This window comes from Dysidea avara, chromosome 9 (genome assembly GCF_963678975.1).
Source record: "Dysidea avara chromosome 9, odDysAvar1.4, whole genome shotgun sequence".
Classification (NCBI taxonomy): domain Eukaryota; kingdom Metazoa; phylum Porifera; class Demospongiae; order Dictyoceratida; family Dysideidae; genus Dysidea; species Dysidea avara.
The window spans coordinates 35,549,519-35,572,233 of NC_089280.1; the positions used below are offsets into that span (position 1 = coordinate 35,549,519).

The following is a 22,715-nucleotide window of genomic DNA, read 5'->3' on the forward strand; positions in this document are numbered from 1 at the left end:
CCCTACCTTGTGATTACTTTACAGGGAATCATGACACCTCCTTGATGACTGGGTCCCATTGCTGGAGAGGTTGCATGGGTGCATGGACAGTTTGGTATCTCAGACAAATGGACAGACACTACAGCTGCCTAGCCCTTATCCTAATAAAGTAATCACCTAACAATAAAAAGGTGGGTCTATTGCATTATAATTACTTTGTAATCTAAGTGAAACGTGACTTATTAAGAAGAATTTACCTTTACAGTGACCACTTTTCATTGATCCCTTGACACCTCGGTGACTCATGTGGCTATGAGAAGTAATTGTGATATGAGCTCTGTGGCCACGGTCATTACACCAGGTCCAGGAACTCTTTGGAACACTCTCACTCTTTGGTGGATGAATTGAGGTTATGTTGTATAGTGTTAGTATTTGTTAGTCTCAGAATATTTTATGTTCATCTGCATCATGTGAGATATGGCAATTGTTATTCCTTCAAAGTTGGGTCCAAGACATTCACTGCGTCTTCAACCCTGTCATTAGTTTTATAATTGTAAAAGGAATGTGGCTTGTTGGGCCTCAGCAGGAAGCTGCTGTAGTAAATGACTCAATTCTTTGTGTTAAGAGTGTTAGCATCAACATGGGATATTGTATTATTTGCTTCTGCTACTTGCTGAGCAATGGCGTCTACTGTCATTATGGTGCTCATAGGTGTAAGCTGCTACGTATGTCTTCTCCAGTAAACCTTTACACATGCTAAATACCTTAAATCTTCTTATTACATGAGACAGTTCATTTCTCTGTAATTTGTTCAAATTATCCTGAGAACTTTGCTGGTCTGGTTTGCCTTGATAACCAATCTGTCAGTCCTGCTTCAACTGTTTTTGCTGTGCTCTTATAAGATGATTTTTGCTGGTAGTTAATAGACATTCATCTCGATCAATTTTCGCTACTTGGATAGAATCAACCTGTAAACAAATGTTGATCTTCCTTACAGGTATAGCATCCTAACTCACTAGCTCCTCTACACTTTGCAATTATTAATATTTATTATAGAACTTTGCGTGGGTGAGATCAAAGGAAAAAGTATACTTTAAATTTCATAAAGTACACCCTCAGCCGGCCAACAGTGCTTCAGACCACAAAGAGTACTTTATTGAACCAGAAAAAGTGCTTTATTGAACGAATAAAGCACTCTTTGCGGTGCAATAAAGCACTCTTTGTGGGAAATAAAGCACAGTTACCCACGTGCCTTAGTGCAGGCTAATAGCCTACGGGGCTCGCGCCAGTACAACTAATCACTCATGCTGGTGAAGGCTGATAGCTTTGCCACACTGAGTGATCAATCACCCCAGCCAATACGAGTTTTACCACTGGATTGCTTTTATAGACATACCTAATGCTTCGATGATGGGTGGGAGAAAGTAACGTTGCTGTTACGTTTGTTAATGTAAACGGACAAGTCCTGGAGATATCACGGAAATATTTCGCCATGTGGCTCACAATAGAATCGATTGTGGGTTGCGAGCAAAACCTGCCAAAATACACAATGAACGTCTTCCATGCCAAATTATGGTGAACTACGTGTGAGTTACTTTGTTAAACTAGTTTGTGTGCATTCAGGCTGCTAATAGTTCGTGCAACGCGTGTTAATTACGAGTTCTAGTGTATAGTGAAGCTACACGACTAGAAAGTTCCATAAATCATTTAAAGCATAGCCTTGCTCGTGCTATATGAAAAATAAAGTGCTCGTGCTATATGAAAAATAAAGTACTCGGCCGTGCGCCTCGTACTTTATTTTTCATATAGCACTCACGGCTATGCTTTAACATAATTATACGTATAGTATCCCACACATCATGTTGTAGCTGCTCATAATCAACATGTATATATGCATATGGTAGGTAAAATTAAATCTCTTTCCAGTGATGCCATTTCATTCTGTTGGCTAATTTTGTTTGACCTTTGGCTGATCTGGCTATCTTTCATTGTCTTCCAATTGTTTGTGCAGTTTCCTGGCTGCTACCAAAGGTTTTCACTGAACTGCTAAAGGCTTGAGTTAGCTCACACAATGTCTGCTACTCTCCCGACCAGTATCGCTCTGGTTGGGTAAAATTCTTGAATTGAAAAAAAGAAAGCAATTTGATTGCTTGATCGTTTGTAGTACATAGAATTAACCCTACATTGCATCTTGATCCTTGGATCAACACTAAACCCATGGAAGTGACTATATCCATAATATACACTTGATAGTTTAGTTGAGATAACAATTTGTTGTTGCTATTCACTTTTGCTGCCTCCTCAAGTTCGTTAACAAACTCTTCCCACATACAAAATGTGTTATATCATTATGCAAGTCCATTTTTAATTTGAACCAATATCATGAAATTATTGCGGCAGTAAGTTCAATTATCGTGAAAGAAAGTTATCTCATCAAACAAATTGTCCAGTGCCCTACAAAACCAGATTAGGGGGTTCAACCAGAGGGATGCCTGGAGGCTGTTGTTACCTCTTCACAAAAGGAGTTGGCAAAGTACCAAACTGCTGTTTAAGAATACGCTCAGTTTGCTGGTGGATTAGCTTGATAACCACTAGTTGTCATGTAAGGTATTGCTATGAGTTTCTATGTAGTATCATTAGTAATGTATACAGCAGCTTCTGCTTTATTGTAACTAGTGAACAAGTTGGAACTTTAAAAAAAAAAATACAGTAGGTGGTTGTCAATGTGTAGCTCTTTTTAAAAGTAATAGTTGAGCATATGTTGCCTTTGTCACTATATTCTGGCCTCCCTTCTTTGAGGCTACATAGTGCAAAATAATTAACAGCGTCTCAAGACCAAATTTGTATAAAAGTGGTGCCTTTAAATTGTGTACACCATATGTGGATGATTGCAATATAGACAGAGGGATATAGTTTGCCTTAATGGATGTTTGCAGGGGGAAAAATCAGCAAGGCATATACAATAGTTTAACCCTAGTGTTAAACAGTGCATTTCCAACACACACGCATGCACGCACGCAAACAGAAAACATATACATACAATACAAGCATACCTCTGATGGGTCCACTCTCTGAACATCAGACTGTTTTCATCTTAATCAAATGATGTAGCAATATTTCACTTGAGGAATTTACAGTTGGCTCATTTTAGAGAGGTGGTCTACCATGGTCACAGCCCAGTGCAGTGTGTGGTTAATTGTTTCATTTTTTATATCAAGCATGTTCTGCAATTACGGTCTTCATTATACTCCCAAAGTTTTGTTAATTGCATTTTTGCCTGTTTCACAAAGGCTACATGGTGGCTAGTAGAAGGTTTGATAGTGGTGGCAACATGAAACACTACCACTAGATCCTTGCAGGAAGAGGCAAATGGTTACAAAATTCTTGCAGTAGCCAGTCTCTTTTCTTTGCCACAAATCTATTCCATTACTTGCACATCTTAACTCCAATCTTCTAGCAGTCTCCAGTCAATATAACACTAACTACTATACATCAACTAAATGTACTACATGTCAATTCACTGCACGGCATACAACAAATTAGCAAGTTGTTGTATTGTTCTGTTTACTGCCGTATTTAATATTTTTGCATTCTGCCATTTGAAATGTTTGGTGTACTTCCTACAATGTTTTCTCTATTATACTGCATATAGCATATACCATTTGAATATTGCCACGGCAACTGTTTGGTGCCCTGGTTTTAGTGTTTTTGAGCAGACAGGAAAAAATACTTGAATTGTACTGTATTCTCCTGACTATGTCACGCTACACTGGTTGTCTTTCTAGTAGATCTTGGTGATGATAGAGCTATCTGGTCCCCAGGATCTGTCTGTTGTCTCTGACAGGCAAGGTTGGTCTTGTAGACATCGGTTGGATGATGCTACTCTTGAACCTGTTTGGCTGGTGGTCTATATCATGTCACTCTTCGGAGGACACACTGCATTCTTTGGCTGGTATGCCTTCTCTTTTATGATGGCTCTCTTGTTGGTTGTGTCCTCGATCTTCTTCTAGACATGATTCTTCACTAGTCCTTCAGCTAATTGTCTTCACTTGCCCTAGTGTGGGGAACTAGTCATCGTCTGGTCTGGATAAACGTTCAATGTTCAAACAGTTCCTATATCCTGACTACCTAGTACCACACAGGACTTCTTGCGGGTCCATAATGGAATTGTAATTCCAATAATAAAACAGATAAAATTTCTTCACTATACGAGTCAAAACGTATAGACATTTCATCTCTGCAACAAAGGCAATCACTGCCTTTTAAACACTCCAAACACATAATTATGTAAGATGTGCTTGCAAATATTAACTTGTAGGGATTCATTACCAGTCATCTTCATATATAACAAAATACTACCCAAAAATTCTTTTCCAGATTTAAAGTTCCCATGGCATTCACATGAAATCCTGAATGGCTCTGTTGTCAAACTTTAGTGACAGGTTCTCATCCATGAAAGAGTTGCAATCATATTAAACAATTCTAAAATTAATAATTACATTACAAATTAACTGTACTTGCACCATTAGCCAATAACCCTAACCCTTACTTAGGGTATATGTTTTAATAAAAACAAAATGATGATAAAAATTTTACTCAAAAAAATTACATACATAATTATGGTTTTGTAAATTTTCTACCTGCCAATTAAAAAATGCATGTAATAAAATTCTCAAAGTGTCCATTACAGAGAGGTTTCACCATATACTATAACACACATGAACTGGTGTTGTATAATACATTATATTTCAGTCACTGGTTTATATTATAAAGTGTTGTGCTTTGATACAAAATGTCATATTTGTTGTGGCAATTTTTCTTTACGCATAGAACAAAAAGTTTGAAAGCTTGATAGTTTAGATGTGAATTTCAACAACATTAATTTAGTATTGCTCCCATGCTTCAAAATGAAGTTCAAATATACGGATAATATACCACACTTAGTTTCTGAGAGCAGCACACACTTTACTCTGAATAAAATGCGAGCAACATTTCTTGGTGGTCACAGCAAAGTTACTATAACTAAAACAAATGATGTACAATATTTAAAAGTGTGTCAGTTTGGTCCTAGTGTTTACCATCAGAGTCACACAGTGACTTCGAGGGTGACAATTAGCTCACTTCAATATGTACGTCACCTGTATCACTAGCATAGTCCTGGGTATCAAATCTTGTAAAGGTCACTGAATTGTGTGACCTTGAGAGTTGATGTCTGGCTAGTCATGCTAACAAGTTCTTGTAAAATAAATTGTTTACAAGAGTCATAATTAAAAATTATATCTACCTTGAGAGATTTACAACATGAATTACAAAATTTCAGATTTATAAATCAGAGAAAATTATCTACAAATATTGCTCCTTGCACTTTGCATCCATCCGAGGCTATTGAGAACAAGCAGAATAATTGATTTGTGGGTGTGTTAAAAATCATTTATGGCCGACTGCCAGCAAATGTACTTGGAAACAATGTTGGTGATTATTCTCTTCTCTTGCTTCCTTAAAATGATATTGCATGCAATTAATACAGTAATTGTGAATACATTTGTCCATTAGAAGTGATCCAATAACAGATTACAGAAATCTTTAACAAGATGGTACTTCTCTACCGCAACAAATGGCGTTTTGTCCATTGCTCAATATGATATGAGCCATGGAAAATAGAAAGGGTCTTTAGGGTGACTTCTGCAGACCTATAAAACATGAGACTTTTTTCCCTTTACATTCATCTCATATTCATTGTTAATGGAAAACACATTAGTGGAACCTCTCTATATTGGATAATTAATTCTTTTGTAAAACATTTTTTGCCCACTATATACTGACTGTTATATTAGAGCATTTCATTTAATGGTAGGAAATTACAATGTTGTTGTTTAAGTGAAATTTAATAGTATAGACTATATACTCTCATCTGTTGTTTTAGGATTGGATAGTGGGTGAATTGTATCCCTCCCCACACTCTCCATGTTCAACAATTGAGATTCACCATTATGATAAAATAGAATTTCAAAATTAATGTTAATAGCAACTTATTCTCTAATGTAATAAAAGAGGCTCATGCTTCTCCATTTCTATGGTCCCATTACCATGGTAACCAGTTACATGTTAGTGTTATTCATTAGCTGCTGGATCCAGTTTGTCAATTTTTAAACCAGGCGCGTGCCCAGGGCGCACACCTGGTTTACTGAAATTGTTTTCGTAAAAGTGTGTGTGTGTGTGTGTACCTACCTATCTACCTATGTTTATCTGTACGCACCCACGTGAGCAAAATCGTTAAATAATGGTAAAAGCAGCTTTTACGTAAGAAGTAAAAGTGAAATGAAGTCTGTATTAAACTTCTGCACAGGTGAACTTTGCCATGAGGTGGTTTCTTTTCGGCGGACTGAAATACGGGTGTGGCGACTTTCCTCAGACTACCTTCCCCTTGAGGTTTTCAAGCGTTTAGCAACTGAAAAACAACGGTGCAGGCCTCGTACACTACCAGGAATAGCCTATCGCTTCGAATTGAAAGGGGGCGTATCCCTTACGTACACGAACAAAAATGAAGAGCGGTTTTGAGGCTTTGTCGAGAGAATTTGTGGGAAAAAACACGTTAGTCACACTATAAAACAGTTTAGAAGATACTTCTGTGCGTAATATGTTGGTAAAAGCGGTTTGATTAACAAACGCTTCCTTAGCAGTGCATAGCAACGTAATTGAACGAATTACGAATATTTCATGAACTACGAAATACGAGAATTAGCTAATATTATTGCACAACCCAAAACTACCCTATTGTAAAATAGTAATACATAGTTGGTTAATTCATAGTAGCATATAGAGTATGTTTTCAAATTCCGGACACCACATAATGACGGACTGCATCTAATTCCGGACACTACTACCCATGCACCGTAGCTACGTTGGATATCTATTCGCAGTGTGGGTGGGAGGTGACGCCTAATTGTCTAGCTAATAATCACGCATGATGCATCACTATAGTGTCGACAAGTGTAACCCATTAGGGCCTTAGCTCACTGTAAAATTGTTTATTAAATAAGCTAAGGCAACTGATTGGAGTGAGCTGGCAAGATTAATTTAGCCAATTGAAGCAAAGAAAACAATAGCTGTGACATTTAAGAGCAGAAGCCTACTGAAAACTTTATAATTGCAGTCAACTCTGCATGTGATTAACTAGCTAATGCACTTGTGACTTGATTTTTGTAAAATTTTCTTATTAAAATGTGCCACTGATGACTTCAAATTCTATAACATACCATTTACCAAAGCTATGCACTGGAATTTGTGCACTTTATAGCTGGCTATAGTCCGTGCATTGAAGGTTAGGTACTTGGCGTCTTTATGACTGCATTAAAGAGGGAGGGAGGGGCTGACTACTCATTACCAACCACAGGGGTGACTACATAGGATGATGTGCATAGACTGACATGTAGTTAGCTAAAAGTATAACGTTTCTTTGCAATGTGGAAGTAATTCCTTTGTTGTCCGGCATATGCCATCACTCCTCCGTTAATTGATGGTCCGGAAGGTCTCGAAAAGTGCAGCTCTCTAATCTACACTGGTTGTGCTATGCTCCTATAATTTTTATGCAAGAACAAGCAATGCAAGTACTTCAAATCAGTGCAGTTTCAATTGCAGCTGGTAGCCTGGTCCGGCTGATATAACGATGTCCATGTGATGGTGTCCGTTGAATGAACATTTACTCTACTGTCTATAGTTAATTCCAGATGAGTTAGCTAGATGCATGGCGCCTAGTTTTAGAAGTAGCACAACATCAACTTGTTAACTTTGCAATTTATATACACTACTTTTACCGTACTGCCTGCCCAAACGTAACGTCGCATGCACAATTTTACTTAAGATTTTAAAAATCGTTAGTTAAAGGGCGTGGCAACTGTTTCGCTCGCAAGACAGCATGGCAGCTGTTTTGCTCACAAGAATTGCAAGCGAAACAGTTGCCACGCCCCTTAATTAGCAATTTTTAAAATCTTGAGCAAAATTGCACGTGCGAGTGAGTGCGACATTGTGCTTGGGTAGTACCATAGATAATTTCAAACTTAAAAACGCAGTACTATCCTCACCCCTTACAACAAAAGATGAGGTTTCTTTGCCTGTGGTTCGGTAGACTTGGGTTGTGTTCAGGCATTTACATTTACACAACTTGTTCTATACAACAGAACTTTTTACAGTGACGTGGATGGGGTGGAAGGTAGCAAAAAAACTGTACAACACATAGTAGCGTGTTATTCTATTGGATTTGTACAGGTATCACATATCAAACATCAACTTTCCCTACCAGCCATGTACCCATGGTGATTCAGGCCTTCAGTCAGTCAACCAACAAAATTCATACAAATAACACCATCAATATCTGCCCATAATGAGTTTTGGGAGGGCACATGTCCTTGCAAAACCAATAGTGGTACCATAAAGGGTGATGTGTACATGTTTGTAGTGCCAACAATAACTGTCACTTGGTTGCAACTAGTTAACCTCAAAACTTTCAATCATAGCAATGAAAGTGGTACAATGGAAACTCCCTATTCCAATTCCAGCAGTGTAAAGTATTCCTTATAACTCATCTCTACAATTAAAGTCTATGTGTGAATATGTAAGGACATAATATTGTCCTTGGCACCTAAGAATAAAATTAAGCTTTGTGATTAATAACAAGTTCTCAACAACATTTACCTAAGAATAAAATTAAGCTTTGTGATTAATAACAAGTTCTCAACAACATTTACCACAAGCATTAGTAGCCCTGTGTGCACAGCCATACATGTGTTAATGGTTGAATACACATCATACATCATACTGTTCCATTTAAAAAAAGATCTATCCAATGGAAAGTGGACACACAGTCTGTTTAGAAGCCATTATATACATTGTTAGGGAAAGCATAGCTAGGTTTGTAGGAGTACCACAAACAATGTTAGTGGTCTATAAATCTGGCACCAGTGAAGCATGATAACTACACCTTGGTTACCAAACAGTTGTGTGGCTTGATAACAGCTGTCATTAGACAAAAAATGCTATTACCCGTCTTAATTTTATCTTAATTTTATGCGAGTACATCTATCAGTCAAAAAAATTTTGTGCTGATTACTCACCACAAAAATTTAATATCTGGCACGAATGCAACTGCGGCCCAGCGCTAATGAAATCAACAGTTAAAGAAGTGAAAGGAAGGCTAAAAAGATACTTGACAAATAAAAGGATTAAAGGGCTCCTAGTATACTAGGTATGATGGTTCAGAAGAATGGCCAATGAAAACAAGGTGATTAAATGGTTGTGTTATTTAGGCTCACAAGCAGCTAATAGCTGTTTAATGCGGCATTATTCCGTATATAAAGATCGTGAAACCTCGTAAGTGCTATCTTCCTTATTTGCAGAGGTGACAGAGATGATGGGACTCCTTGTAAACCTAACAATGAATGAAGCTACGAATACACTCGCATGGTAAGTTTGTAATGTTTTCATACACTTATCACACTTGCTATATATTCATTACCCAAACATTAGTAGGTATGAAGTGATAAGTGTACAAGGCAAGAAATATTTGTGTTTCCATTGTGTGTGTGTTTACGGGCTATGGTGATGATAATTGGTCTTGTTCTCAGCTGCCCACGCATTTAATAATACAACGCCAGTTCTGTACACCATAAGCGTGCACTAATAAAATGGTTTAATTGTTGCTGCTTACAAACACATTTCATGTGTTGCACTCCAATAGTGTCCAATATGCTTTGCAATTAGCTAACTGTATAACTACTACAACCACTACAGAAGAATTTTATTGTGAAGATTCTCACTTCCTACTACACAAACGTTAGCTCACTTGTTGATCTCTAGTGAGAGCACGCAAGTATACAGACACATGCTTGTACTGCTACTGATTGGGGTCAAGACTTGAGGCCACAACAGTTAACACCAAATGTATGGGTGGCTATATATGGGAGGACTAGTTTACACTAGTAGTATACTCACACTCATAAAAGCTACATACAATTTTGAATGGTGTAAAAACCTTCCAGTGACTTGTCTACAATACAAACTGCTTTGCTACACTGACGTTGCTAATGCATTACTTTGCTTCAAAAAACAACAACTCTTACACTCATTCTAAGTGTAACAAGCTGTAGTTACCCTGGTGATGCCGAGCTTACGTTAAAGTGTTTTACTGGCTACACACAATTTCATATGCATTCCATGGCTTGTGTAAGCCACCAAATGTGCTTTAATAAACAGCAACTTCACAGTCATGTGTTTACCTTGATACAACGCTGGGTCTTTGTGCTGGGTCTCCATACATCAAAGTCTTCTGTACTCTTTGAACTTTGAGGGACTTTCCCCACTTCTTCAGTTCACCATCATTTGCCACTGGATCTAAAAACCAAATACTTTGATAAGTAACACTAGCAGTTTTAAATTTTTGCATTTGGTATATTGTGTAATCATGTAGAGTGTACATGACCAATACTTGCAATGTGTGTAGTTTGTGAATAGTAACTCATTGACTCATTACATGATTGTGTGTCATTGGAGAATAGTACCACTACACTGCCATTAAGTGGGGGTGGGGCATCTGCAGTATGCTAGCCACACCCCAAAACTCATGCTAATTTATGTACCCTAAAATCTCTCCTATATTAACTGTACTAGCCAGTACTGATATTTGGATGTAGTTGTCTGCCAACTCAATTGTATCACTTCTGAGTGGCCAACACTTGGCTCTGTGCATTATTTCTACTGTTGCAAATTATGGGGCATGGAATCTATAGTATCTTAGCCACACACCCCAAATCTCTGTTCAAACACATGTACACGTTGATAAACTCTATGTAACATGCTCTTACCAGCTGCACAGTCATCCTGGCTCTTGGATGCAATTATATTGTCTGGTAGCTTAACAAAGGGTGACTCTACACACCACTGCAATCACCTGTAACAGCAGCATATCTTATCTCTTTTGTATTACCGTATTTGACCAGTTAATAGCCGCGGCCCATATAATAGCCACTCCATAGCCTAGAATTATTGTAATAAGAACTGCCCTCGGATAAGAGCCCCGGCTTGTATCTGAACATATTGTTGCAAGTGTTGATAAGACACATTTGCCAGAAGCGGAAACCAGGCAGAGGAGTTGTTTTAAGCCAGGAAATGTCGTTTTTGAGAAGTTAAAATGAATGACAGTATTGACAGATGATTAAACAAGGTCAGTCACTTGTGAATCTGTATAAACGTCGCGGGCTGCTGCCACACAAGCCCATAGTAGCCGCCCTCGGATAGTAGCAGCCAGAAGGTTTTACTTTATAGTAGCCGCGGCTATTAACTGGTAAAATATGGTATACACAAATATATGTTAGTTCTGTACATGTACACAATTATTAACGGTCAGTTTGCCATTCAGAATTCTTTGCATTTTCCCCAATTATTTTCTAGTTTGCATTTGCTGCTGGTAGTTGGCAGGTTTGTATATTTATTGTTTCTGTTATCTGCAATATTGTGGATAGTGTATTATATATTTTGGTTACCATAATCCACTGCATTCTCCATATTTAAAAATAAAAATATTGATTTGCACAAATAGCCTTCGCCCATTCTCTGCACATCCTACTCCTATTTTCAGCATATCTACCACTCATAGCATTGTGATGATACTAAGGTCATTTCAATGATGACATAAAACCCATGCTGTATAAAATGAAAACTGTTTCCATGCTGTTCTTCTCTGGTAAATGCTATACACTGTACAAGACAAGTAAACAGTGTTACCTACTCAAACCCCAATGTGTTGTTAACTACATCTAGCGTGTAGTAGTGTGGTGTATGTTGGTACTCAACAGTAGCTCACATGATGTCCTGGAAATCCCAGGATCCACTGGTGGATTATGATGGGGTTGACTGGAGTCCTGATGGGTCCCGGCAGAGTATCTGATAGTGGTAATGACCCAATATCACTGCTAGCAACAGACAAATCTGATCCTAGTACAGTTCTCTCCTTCACCAGCTTGTCCTATATAATTACAATGACACTCTTGATCATTTCTACTATGTACACTAAATACAAGTACTTGTTACTTTATTAACACAGTTAGTGGTGTACAGTTCATCTAGTGTAAGAAATGCCCTCAAACGCACAACATTGGTTGACTTTTTAAACCACAAAAGTGTTATGTTAGGACACTACTTACACCCCGTTCACACTATCCCGGGTTAGCCAGAGTGTTTTCAACTCTGGTTATTGAACTCGGGTTGGCACTTTCTCACACTACTGCATCTGACACAAGCTCGATGGTGCAAGCGCCAAATAATAATTAGCTCAGACAAGCGCACGAGCTTTGGATTATCTAGGCGCTTAATAAAAAGGCACTAGAATTGTAGCAAGGAAGCATAGAACCAGCTCAAATACCGTATGTCAATTAAATTTGGTGGTGAACTAAATTTGGCGAATTGACGATTCGTCGCTAATCCGCCAAATTTAAATTTCGTCAATATATATATATATATTTTAAACTCGTTGATTTTTTTTCACATAAACAAACCCATTAAACAGATACAAATAAACCTTGGGCCAAGCAGTTGTTGAAGTAGGTCTTTTTACAAACCTTCGTGGATACTGCTGAAACTGGTAAATTACCGTGTTTCCACGCATGCAAATGGGTGTGGCTTACTGACTAGACTAAAAATCATACTCGATTAGTGGGCGTGGCCCCACGTAAAGTTGCAGACAGCAGCAGACATGAATTCGTGTGCAGCCATTGATAAATGGGCGAGTATGCCTACAGACAGCAAATAATCCTGCAAGTGGGTGCGGCTACGAAAGAAATTGGAGCAGTACAATACGGCGTCAAAGCGAGCCAGTACAGCATCGTACTTACGCCATTCGCCAATTTTTCAGTGAGAGCATTTCGCCAAATTAAAATTTCGCCAACTGCAATTTTATAGCAAATCACCAAATATTAGCTTCGCCAATATTTGTTGTCATACGGTAAGTCATATAATGTTAGAGACACCATGTTTGAGCTATTGGGTGCAATGCATCATTCAAGCGTAACTGTGTGTGTGTGTATCGTGTATGTGTATTGTGTGTGTATACGCATGCGTAACACTGGATTTGTGATAAAACTCGAAGAAACCAGCAGTGAAGACGATGATTCAGTAAGGAAACAATAGAAAGTAGTTTCATACATTGTAACACTTATTTGTAGATAGCTTATTTGTGGCCCGCCTGTTTCTCAAGGCTGCTTTTAGCATATTTAGTAGTTTCGCTGTCTTATAATTACTTTGTGGTTATTTACATAAACAAAAACAACCCAGTCAAGATTGTTAGTCCATAGCGTTTACGTAGAGGTTTAGTGTACAGTGAGGCTTATAGCATGATTCAGCGTGCTTTGTAGAGTGTGCCAGGAAATTCAGCTGCAAAATTATATATATATTAATGATTACGAACTTTCTACCTAACAGCTTAAACACAGTATCTTCTCACTTGTACTGTACCTTATAAACATATGAAGCCAGAAAACAGTGGGTATGAAAGTTGTGCTCTGATGATAATGCTTCATATAGACATGCTTTGTAAAAGAAAGCCTAAGTTGTCCAGTTACCTAATACTTCCTATAAAAATAAAAGACAAAACTATTCAAAGTAAAGAGACAGAGAGGACCAGTTGGTTTTTTTGTGGCCTGGGATTTTTTCTGCATTCTTCAACATTTCAGGTACATGTTTCAGACTCCCTGTATTGACAGGCTTTAGCTTTCTCACAAGTCTCTAATGCTATCTTCTGTTGATATTGTGGGTCCATGGGTCAGCATTGAGCATGCAAATTAGGGCTCTCAGTTTCGATTAATTTATTAATCGATTAATCTACATGTAGTGAACACCATGCAGCCACACTTAATCACCACCCAGAATAACATTATAGTGGTAAAAGAAGAGTTGAAGGAATGGCAGCAGTTGATAATTAGTAGTACCTAAAGGCTGCAGTTTAGTTATAAGCTCAGAATCTTCATGGATGTGGTGAGCCAACTAGAGGTGTGCTGTAGCATTGGGAAAAGAGAAGTGATGCAACTTTTTCTATAAAGCACAACTATATCTGGTTACCTATGGTGGTGTGGCCTCTATTACACAGCCAAGTCAATTTGACACCACAAATATTTTAATACATCCATTGTCCACATTACTTGTGTTCTGATTAGTTATCAAGATGGCTGCTATATACACAGAGAATATCAGTTAATCTTTCCTGTGTTGCAGTTCTATTTTCTTAAAGTATAACAGCTACTGTTTTCAGAAGATCTGGGTAAGAATATTTTACACTAGCAGCAGTACTTGCACGTGCATTCGTATGGCTTCTTGTGACTTAAGTGCTTGCTGGAATAGTAAAAAGAGGATTTGTATTTTTGTAGTGAGCAAAAAGGCTTTTCACTATGTGTATACTACGCGATTATAGTATGTTCACGTTGAGCTGAATCCTCAAAAACATTTTAATAACTCATGGATGCAATTACACACGATCTTGAAATTTGGCTCATTTGTAGTACTGCTTGACCTGCTAAAAATATTTCAAAATCTTGCTGTTCAAATGTTTGACATATTTACGGCCAATCAAAATTTTTAGAATACATATCCTATGAGGAAGCCATATAAGTACAGTGTCCAATACAGCCCTTTCCCAAACTTGTAATGAAGCCAAACAGTATGCATCTGTTGTTGACACCTTTGCTGTTACCAATAATCATCTGGTTGGTTGAAATGTTAACTCTGTTGAGAAAAAATCCACTTTTAATTTTTAGCTGTTTTTCAGGATTCAGCTCAACGTGAACATACTATAATCGATTACAAAATTAAAAAAATATTTAATTATTGATTAATCGTGAGAGCCCTAATGCGAATTCTCTCTGCTTCTTTCTCTCTCCTCTGTTGCTGCTGCTTTTCTAAAACTTCATAAATTTTTCTTTGTTTCCGCTAGTCAGAGCTTCAGCTAATGGTGGATTACGCTCTTTCAAGATGGCCAGTTCATGTGGAGTGTTCAGGAAGTGGTGGGGCATCTGCAGTATACTAGCCACACCCCAAAACTCATGCTAACCTATGCATCCTAAAATCTCTTCTATATAGTCAAAAGTGGTACTTGGATGTGTAGTTCAGACATGGGGCCAAGTACATGAGTACTTATACTTAAGTACAGATTTGAAAGTACTTAAATACTTTCTTAATTTCCCCAATTTACACTTGTACTTATATTCAAGTACTTCACTACGTATTTGTATGTACCTAAATTACTTTTAAGTACTTCTAAGTACTGCAAACATTGTACATAGTTTGTACACAGTGGGTGTACAATGAGAATAGCAAAACTGTATGAAGGTGCAGTTTACAACTTCTTGCGATTCTTCTACTGCCTTTCCCAACCTTACTATGTATCGTATTGCCACCATTGATGATGTCATAGCATTCTGGCAATCAAAAACAATGCTGCTATTCAAGTTAGTGAATTTTAAGAGAATGGTTGACAAAAACCTGAAAGTATCAACCCCCCCAGGCACACTTACATACTACAATACACAGAATACAGTGTATATTTTACTACAGCAAAATGCACTTGTACTTTACTTAAATGTACTTGGCCCCATGTCTGGTATAGTTGTCTGCCAACTTCTGAGTGGCCAACACTTGGCTCAGTGCATTATATTTTTACTGTTGCAAATTATGGAGTGTGGAATTGATAGTATCTTAGCCACACACCCCAAATCTCTGTGCAAACACATGTACTTGTTAGTGTCCAGTTATCTTGATTATACATTTTGGTGATCATAATCCACTGCATTCTCCATATTTAAAAGTAAAAATATTGATTTGCACAAATAGTAGGTCTTCACCCATTCTGTACACATCCTTCTCCTATTTTCAGCATATCTACCACTCACAGCATTGTGATGAGACTAAGGCCATTTCAATGGTGGCATATTACCCATGCTGTGTAAAACAGAAACATGTGCTTCTCTGGTAAATGCTATACACTGTACAAGACAAGTCAACAGTGTCACCTACTCAAACCCCAATGTGTTGTTAAGTACATCTAGTGTAGGAAGCATATTAAGTCGTGTGGTGTATGTTGGTACTCAACAGTAGCTCACATGATGTCCTGGAAATCCCAGGATCCACTGGTGGATGATGATAGGGTTGACTGGAGTCCTGATGGTCCCGGCAGAGTATCTGATAGTGGTAATGACCCAATAGCAACAGATCCACTGGTGGATGATGATAGGGTTGACTGGAGTCCTGATGGTCCCGGCAGATTATCTGATAGTGGTAATGACCCAATATCACTGCTAGCAACAGACAAATCTGATCCTAGTACAGTTCTCTCCTTCACTGGCTTGTCCTATATAATTACAATGACACTCTTGATCATTTCTACTATGTACACTAAATACAAGTACTTGTTACTTTATTATCACAGCTAGTGGTGTACAGTTCATCTAGTGTAAGAAATGCCCTCAAACGCACAACATTGGTTGACATTTTAAACCACAAAAGTGTTAGGACACTACTTACACCCCGTTCACACTATTCTGGGTTAGCCAGAGTGTTTTCAACTCTGGTTATTGAACTTGGGTTGGCACTTGTTCACACTACTGCATCTGACACAAGCTCGATGGTGCGAGTACCAAATAATAATTAGCTAAGACAAGTGCACGAGCTTTGGAGTATCTAGGTGCTTAATAAAAAGGCACTAGAATTGTAGTGAGGAAGAACAGAACCAGCTCAAATAAGTTGTACAATGTTACAGATGCCATGTTTGAGATATTGGTGCTACCAGGAATATTAACACGTTGTTTGAGCGTAACTGTTATAACGTCTACCAGAACTACGGGACGTCGTAGCTGTAGTGTCTCGTATAGAGTTCTATCTAGACGAGATTAAAACTGATTTAAAATCAAACACATACGCCATGTACAATCACGTTGGTCTGCCTCTCTCTAATTACACACACACACATTTTTCAGATGCCTATTACATAAGTTACATAAGTTACAAAATCACAATACATAAATCACAATTGTGTCTATCACTACAGTAGCCAATTTGAAGAACAGTTTTAGAGCATAGAATATACTTGCTGTGTGGCCAACAGAAGCAAGTTATATTGATAACCTGAGTTGGCCAGCTCAAAATTCGTTCACATTGTACACTATCCTGGGCCAACCCGTGCCAGCCCACCTCTCCTTGACGTGCTGTGCTGGACCCGTTTCAGCACGGCTTGATTAATTCACACTGAAATTTGTTTCAAGCCGTGCCGTACTTTACCCGGGTTAGAAGGTACATAGTGTGAACAGGGTGCAATATATTAGTAGTTGTGGGCATTTTAGAATTAAAGTTATTGGTTGTTAAGTGACATTGGGTGGAAAGGAGTGCCTTTAGGGTTGTAAGATTGCAAATCTTCCCTAAAACTCCATGAAGCATCATCAGCTTGTTATCAGTCGATACATTGTCTTACACATCTTGGATGTTGACATGGACCAAACATTGACCACAATACAATTCTGATGGGAAAGCCAAAATGTCCTTCCAACTTTCAAAAATTACTTATTATTTCAGGCACTGGTGGTACACTTAATACACAAGAGTTTTAATGTGAAGATTCTTAATTCCTGCTATGTACACTTTCACTCACTTGTTGCTCTCCAGTGAGAGCACACAAGTACAGACACATGCTTGTACTGCTATCAATTGGGGTCAAGACTTGACACCACAACAGTTAGCACCAAATGTATGGGTGGCTATGAGTGGACACTAGTAGTATCAACAATTTACTCGCACAGCATAAAAGCTAGTTACATACAATATTGGATGATAGAAAACATTCTAGTGACTTGTCTACAATATGAGTTGCTTTGAGCAGTGTTACACTGGCATTGCTATTGCGTTACTCTGCTTCAAAAAACAACAACTCTACACTCATTCTAAGTGTAACAAGCTGTAGCTTTGTGTTTACCTTGATGTGACACTGTGTCCTTGTGTTGGGTTTCCCAAGGGTTGAGATCTTTAAAACTTTGAGGGGATTTCCCTACTTGTTCACCATCTGGGTAAGAGAAAAAAAACATATATACTAGCACTTTTAAATTTTGCATTTGGTATTGCATTATGGAGTGTGTGCATATATACATGTTTGCTCACATGACCAATACTTGCAATGTGTGTACTGTGTATAGTAACTCAATGACTCACTGTGTGATTGTGTGTCATTGGAAAATAGTACCACTACACTGCCATTAGGTGGGAGTGGGGCATCTGCAGTATGCTAGCCACACCCCAAAACTCTTGCTAAATTATGCACCCTAAAATCTCTCCTATATTAACTCTACTAGCCAGTAATGATACTTGGATGTAGTTGTCTGCCAACTCAATTGTAAGTTGCCAACACTCGGCTCTGTGCATTATATATTTCTACTGTTGCAAATTATGGGACGTGGAATTGGTAGCATCTTAGCCAAACACCCTAAATCTCTGTGCAATCACCTGTAACAGAGCAGCATGTCTTATCTCTTTTGTATTATACACAAATATATCAATTATTAACAGTCAGTTTGCCATACAGATTTCTTTACATTTGCATAATTATTTCCTATAGCTTGCATTTGCTGCTAGCAGTTAGCAAGTGGGGTTTACTGGAGCCCTGATGGTCTCGGGAGATCATCTGATAGTGGTAATGACCCAATATCACTGCTAGTAGCAGACAAATCTGATCCTAGCACAGTTTCCTCCTTCACTGGCTTGTCCTGTATAATTACAATGACACTCTTAATCATCCTATTCTACAGGGACTTGTTACTGCATAATCACAGCTAGTGGCGTACAGCTCATCAAGTGAGACGCTTTCAAAATGCACAACATCGGTCGACTTCTGTAAACCACACAAGCATTAGTACTAGTGGGTGCTTTAGAATTAAATTTAGTGGTTGCTGAGTGACGGTGGGTGGAAAGAAGTGCCATTAGGGCCGGACTAAAATAAAAATTACACTCTTCCCTAAAACTCCATGATGGATGATCAGCTTGTCATAGTCTATACATTATCTTGCACATCTTGGATGTTGACTGGACCAAACGTCGACTAAAAATACAATTTTGATGGGAAAGCCAAAATGTCCTTCTAACTTTCAAAAAATTGTTAGTGACTTGTCTACAATACAAACTGCTTTGCTACACTGACGTTGCTATTGCGTTACTCTGCTTCAAAAAACAACAACTCTTACACTCATTCTAAGTGTAACAAGCTGTAGTTACCCTGGCCATGCCGTGCTTACGTTAAAGTGTTTTACTGGCTACACACAATTTCAAATGCATTCCGTGGCTTGTGTAAGCTACCTTGCAATGTTGAGTCCTCTTGCAGGGTCTCCATACATCAAAGTTTTCTGAGCTCTTTGAACCTTGAGGGACTTCCCCACTTCTTCAGTTCACCATCATTTGCCACTGAATCTAAAAAAACAAATATTTAGATAAGTAACACTAGCAGTTTTAAATTTTTGCATTTGGTATATTGTTCATCATGTAGAGTGTGCATTTGTGCATACGTGTGTATGTACATGACCAATACTTGCAATGTGTGTAGTTTGTGCATAGTAACTCATTGACTCACTACATGATTGTGTGTCATTGGAGAATAGTACCACTACACTGCCATTAAGTGGGGGTGGGGCATCTGCAGTATACTAGCCACACCTCAAAACTTGTGCTAACATATCTATATGTATATATATATAACACTACTAGTCAGTACTGATACTTGGACATTGTTGTCTGCCAACTCAAATGTATCACTTCTGAGTGGACAACACTTGGCTCTGTGCATTATGTATCTATTGTTGCAAATTATGGGGGTGTGGCATCTATAGCATCTTAGCCACACACCCCAAATCTCTGTGCAAACACATGTACATGTTAATAAACTCTATAACATGTTCTTACCAGCAGCATAGTCATCCTGGCTTGAATGCAATTGTCTGGTAGGTCATCAAAGGTTACTCTATGCACCACCTGTACAAGAACAGTATCTCTTTGTATTATACACAAATAGTACATTAGCTCTGTACATATTTATAGTTAGTTTGCCATTTGGAATTCTTTGCATTTGCCATATTTCCTATAGTTAGCAGGTTTGTATATTTCATTACTGTTACCTGTTTGTCTATGCAGTATTGTAGTTACCTTGATTATACATTTTGGTGATCATACTCACATGTTAAAACTGCATTCTCCATTTTTTAAAATAAAAATATTGATTTGCACAAATAGTAGGTCTCTGCAAGTTGTATATTATTTTGGTAATGTACATGAATACACAACATTGTGATGAGACTAAAGGTGGCATGCAGACCATGTTGTGTAAAATTAAAACTGAAAACAGTTTTCATGCTGTGCTTATCTTGTACCTGATGGTCCCAGTAGAGTATCTGATAGTGGAAATGACCCAATATCACTGCTAGTGATAGACAAGTCTGTTCCAAGCACACTCCTCTCTTCACTGACTTGTCCTGTATAATAACAATGACACTCTTGATCATCCTATTAATATTAATACTACTATAATCACCAAATACAGAGACTTTTAAAGTACACAATTGGTGGCATACAGTTTATCAAGTATAAGGGATGTCTTCAAAATGCGCAACATTTGTTGACATAAATCTAGTGGTGACGTTGGGTGGAAAGGAGTGCCATTATAGGGCTGGAATAAATATACAAAGGTTGCAAATCTTCCCTAAAACTCCATGATGGATCATCAGCTTGTCATCAGTTTATACACTGTCTTGCACATCTTGGATGTTGACATAGACCTAAAAATACAATTTTGATGGGGAAGCCAAAACGTCCTTCCAACTTTCAAAAATTGATACTTATTTCAGGCACCGATGGTACAGTTAGTAGAATACACAAGAGTTTTAATGTGAAGATTCTTACTTTCTGCTATGGACACTTTAACCCATTTGTTGCTTTCTAGTGAGAACACACGAGTACAGACATATGCTTGTACTGCTACCAATTGGGGTCAAGACTTGAGGCCACAACAATTAGCACCAAATGTATGGATGGCTATGGGTGGACTAGTTTACACTAGTAGTATCAACAATTTACTCACACAGAATAAAAGCTACATACAATTTTGGATGCCAGAAAACCTTCCATTGACTTGTCTACAATACGAATTGCTTTGAGCAGTGTTACACTGGCGTTGCTATTGAGTTACTCTGCTTCAAAAAACAACAACTCTTACACTCATTCTAAGTGTAACAAGTTGTAGTTCTTGATACATGTTGCATTAAGGTGTTTTACTGGTACTTGGGTGTAGTTGTCTGCCAACTCAATTGCATCAGTTCTAAGTGGCAGACACTTGGCTTTGTACATTATATAACAGTATCTACTGTTGGGGTCGTGGCATCTATAACATCTTAGCCACACACCCCAGATCTCTGTGCAAACACATGTACATGTTAATAAACTCTATATGATAACATGTTCTTACCAACTGTACAGTCATCTTGGTTCTTGGATGTAACTGTCCGATATCTCATCAAAGTGTGACTTGATGCACCACCACAATCATCTGCAAACAAGCAGCATCTCTTATCTCCCTTGTATTATACACAACAATATAATTATTAGTTCTGTACATATACACAATTATTTATAACCATTTTGGAATTCTGTGCATGCACCATATTTCCTATAGTTTGCATTTGCTGCTGGTAGTTGGCAGGTTTGTATATTTGTTGTTTCTGTTATCTACAATATTGTGGATAGTGTCCAGTTATTTTGATAATACATTTTGGTGATCACAATCTGTTAGAACTGCATTCTCCATATTAATTTGCACAAATAGTATGTCCTATTTTGCCCATTCTCTGCACACTGTATATTATCCTTCTCTCATTGTTGTGGTAATATGCATACACATATACCCACTCACAACACGGTGATGAGACTAAAGCCATTTCAGTGGTGGCATGCAAACTGTGTTGTGTAAAAATAAAACAGTTTCCATGCTGTGTTTCTCTTGTACCTGATGGTCCCGGTAGAGTATATAGTGGAAATGACCCAATATCACTGCTAGTGATGGACAAATCTGATCCTAGCACGGTTCTCTCCTTCACCAGCTTGTCCTGTATTCCTGTATAATAACAATTGCATCCTTTTGATCATCTTATTCTAAATAATAATTCTACTATATACTGCAAATTCAAAGACTTGTTACTGCATTATCACAGCTAGTGGGAGTCTTCAAATGTACAACATTTATTGACATTCAAACAGCACAAAAGTGTTAGTACAACACTTATTTGTTCTTCCATTGATATAATTAGTTGTAAGTGCTTTACAATTCATTTAGTGGTTGCCTAGTGATGTTGGGTGGAAAGGAGTGCCACAGAGTAAAATATAAAGAAGACTGCAAGTTTTCCCTCATGAAGCATCATCAGCTTGTCATTAGTTTATATAGTATCTTGCACATCTCTATTTTTTGTCCTGTGCTCTGGGAATTTTTTTATTATTTTTATTTATTTATTTTTTTGCATTACAGTTTCTAACTCCCTGTACAGGCTTTAGCCTTCTCACAGGTCCCTAGTGGGTTAGTATTCATAGAATACATCAATGCTGGTAAAATCCTAACAGCCGGGGTATAGTGTTTGACTGGCCCACCTGTAACTTGTTATTCTGCACAAACTTCTAAAGTTCAAACA

At 38.0% G+C, this 22,715-nt stretch overlaps 1 protein-coding gene and 1 long non-coding RNA gene across 10 annotated transcripts in view; both read right to left on the reverse strand.

Annotated features, from left to right (window-relative positions):
- The window catches only part of LOC136266375 (uncharacterized), a 54,753-nt gene extending 33,288 nt beyond the window's left edge, over nt 1-21,465 (reverse strand). For 2 of the 9 annotated variants that reach the window (XR_010706085.1, XR_010706084.1), the window contains exons 1-9: nt 20,412-21,465; nt 19,948-20,016; nt 19,348-19,458; nt 17,978-18,064; nt 16,116-16,363; nt 11,834-11,995; nt 10,836-10,921; nt 10,251-10,365; nt 3,033-4,461 (exon numbers count right to left, since the gene is read on the reverse strand). The gene's annotated coding sequence lies outside the window, so the exon portion shown is untranslated. The remainder of the gene's footprint in view (nt 1-3,032; nt 4,462-10,250; nt 10,366-10,835; nt 10,922-11,833; nt 11,996-16,115; nt 16,364-17,977; nt 18,065-19,347; nt 19,459-19,947; nt 20,017-20,411) is intronic. The other 7 variants (XR_010706083.1, XR_010706082.1, XM_066061393.1 and 4 more) reach the window with 7 other exon arrangements.
- A 191-nt stretch (nt 21,466-21,656) lies between these two features.
- The window catches only part of LOC136266377 (uncharacterized), a 35,559-nt gene continuing 34,500 nt past the window's right edge, over nt 21,657-22,715 (reverse strand). The window contains exon 6 of the long non-coding RNA XR_010706086.1: nt 21,657-22,147. This is a non-coding gene — a long non-coding RNA (uncharacterized lncRNA). The remainder of the gene's footprint in view (nt 22,148-22,715) is intronic.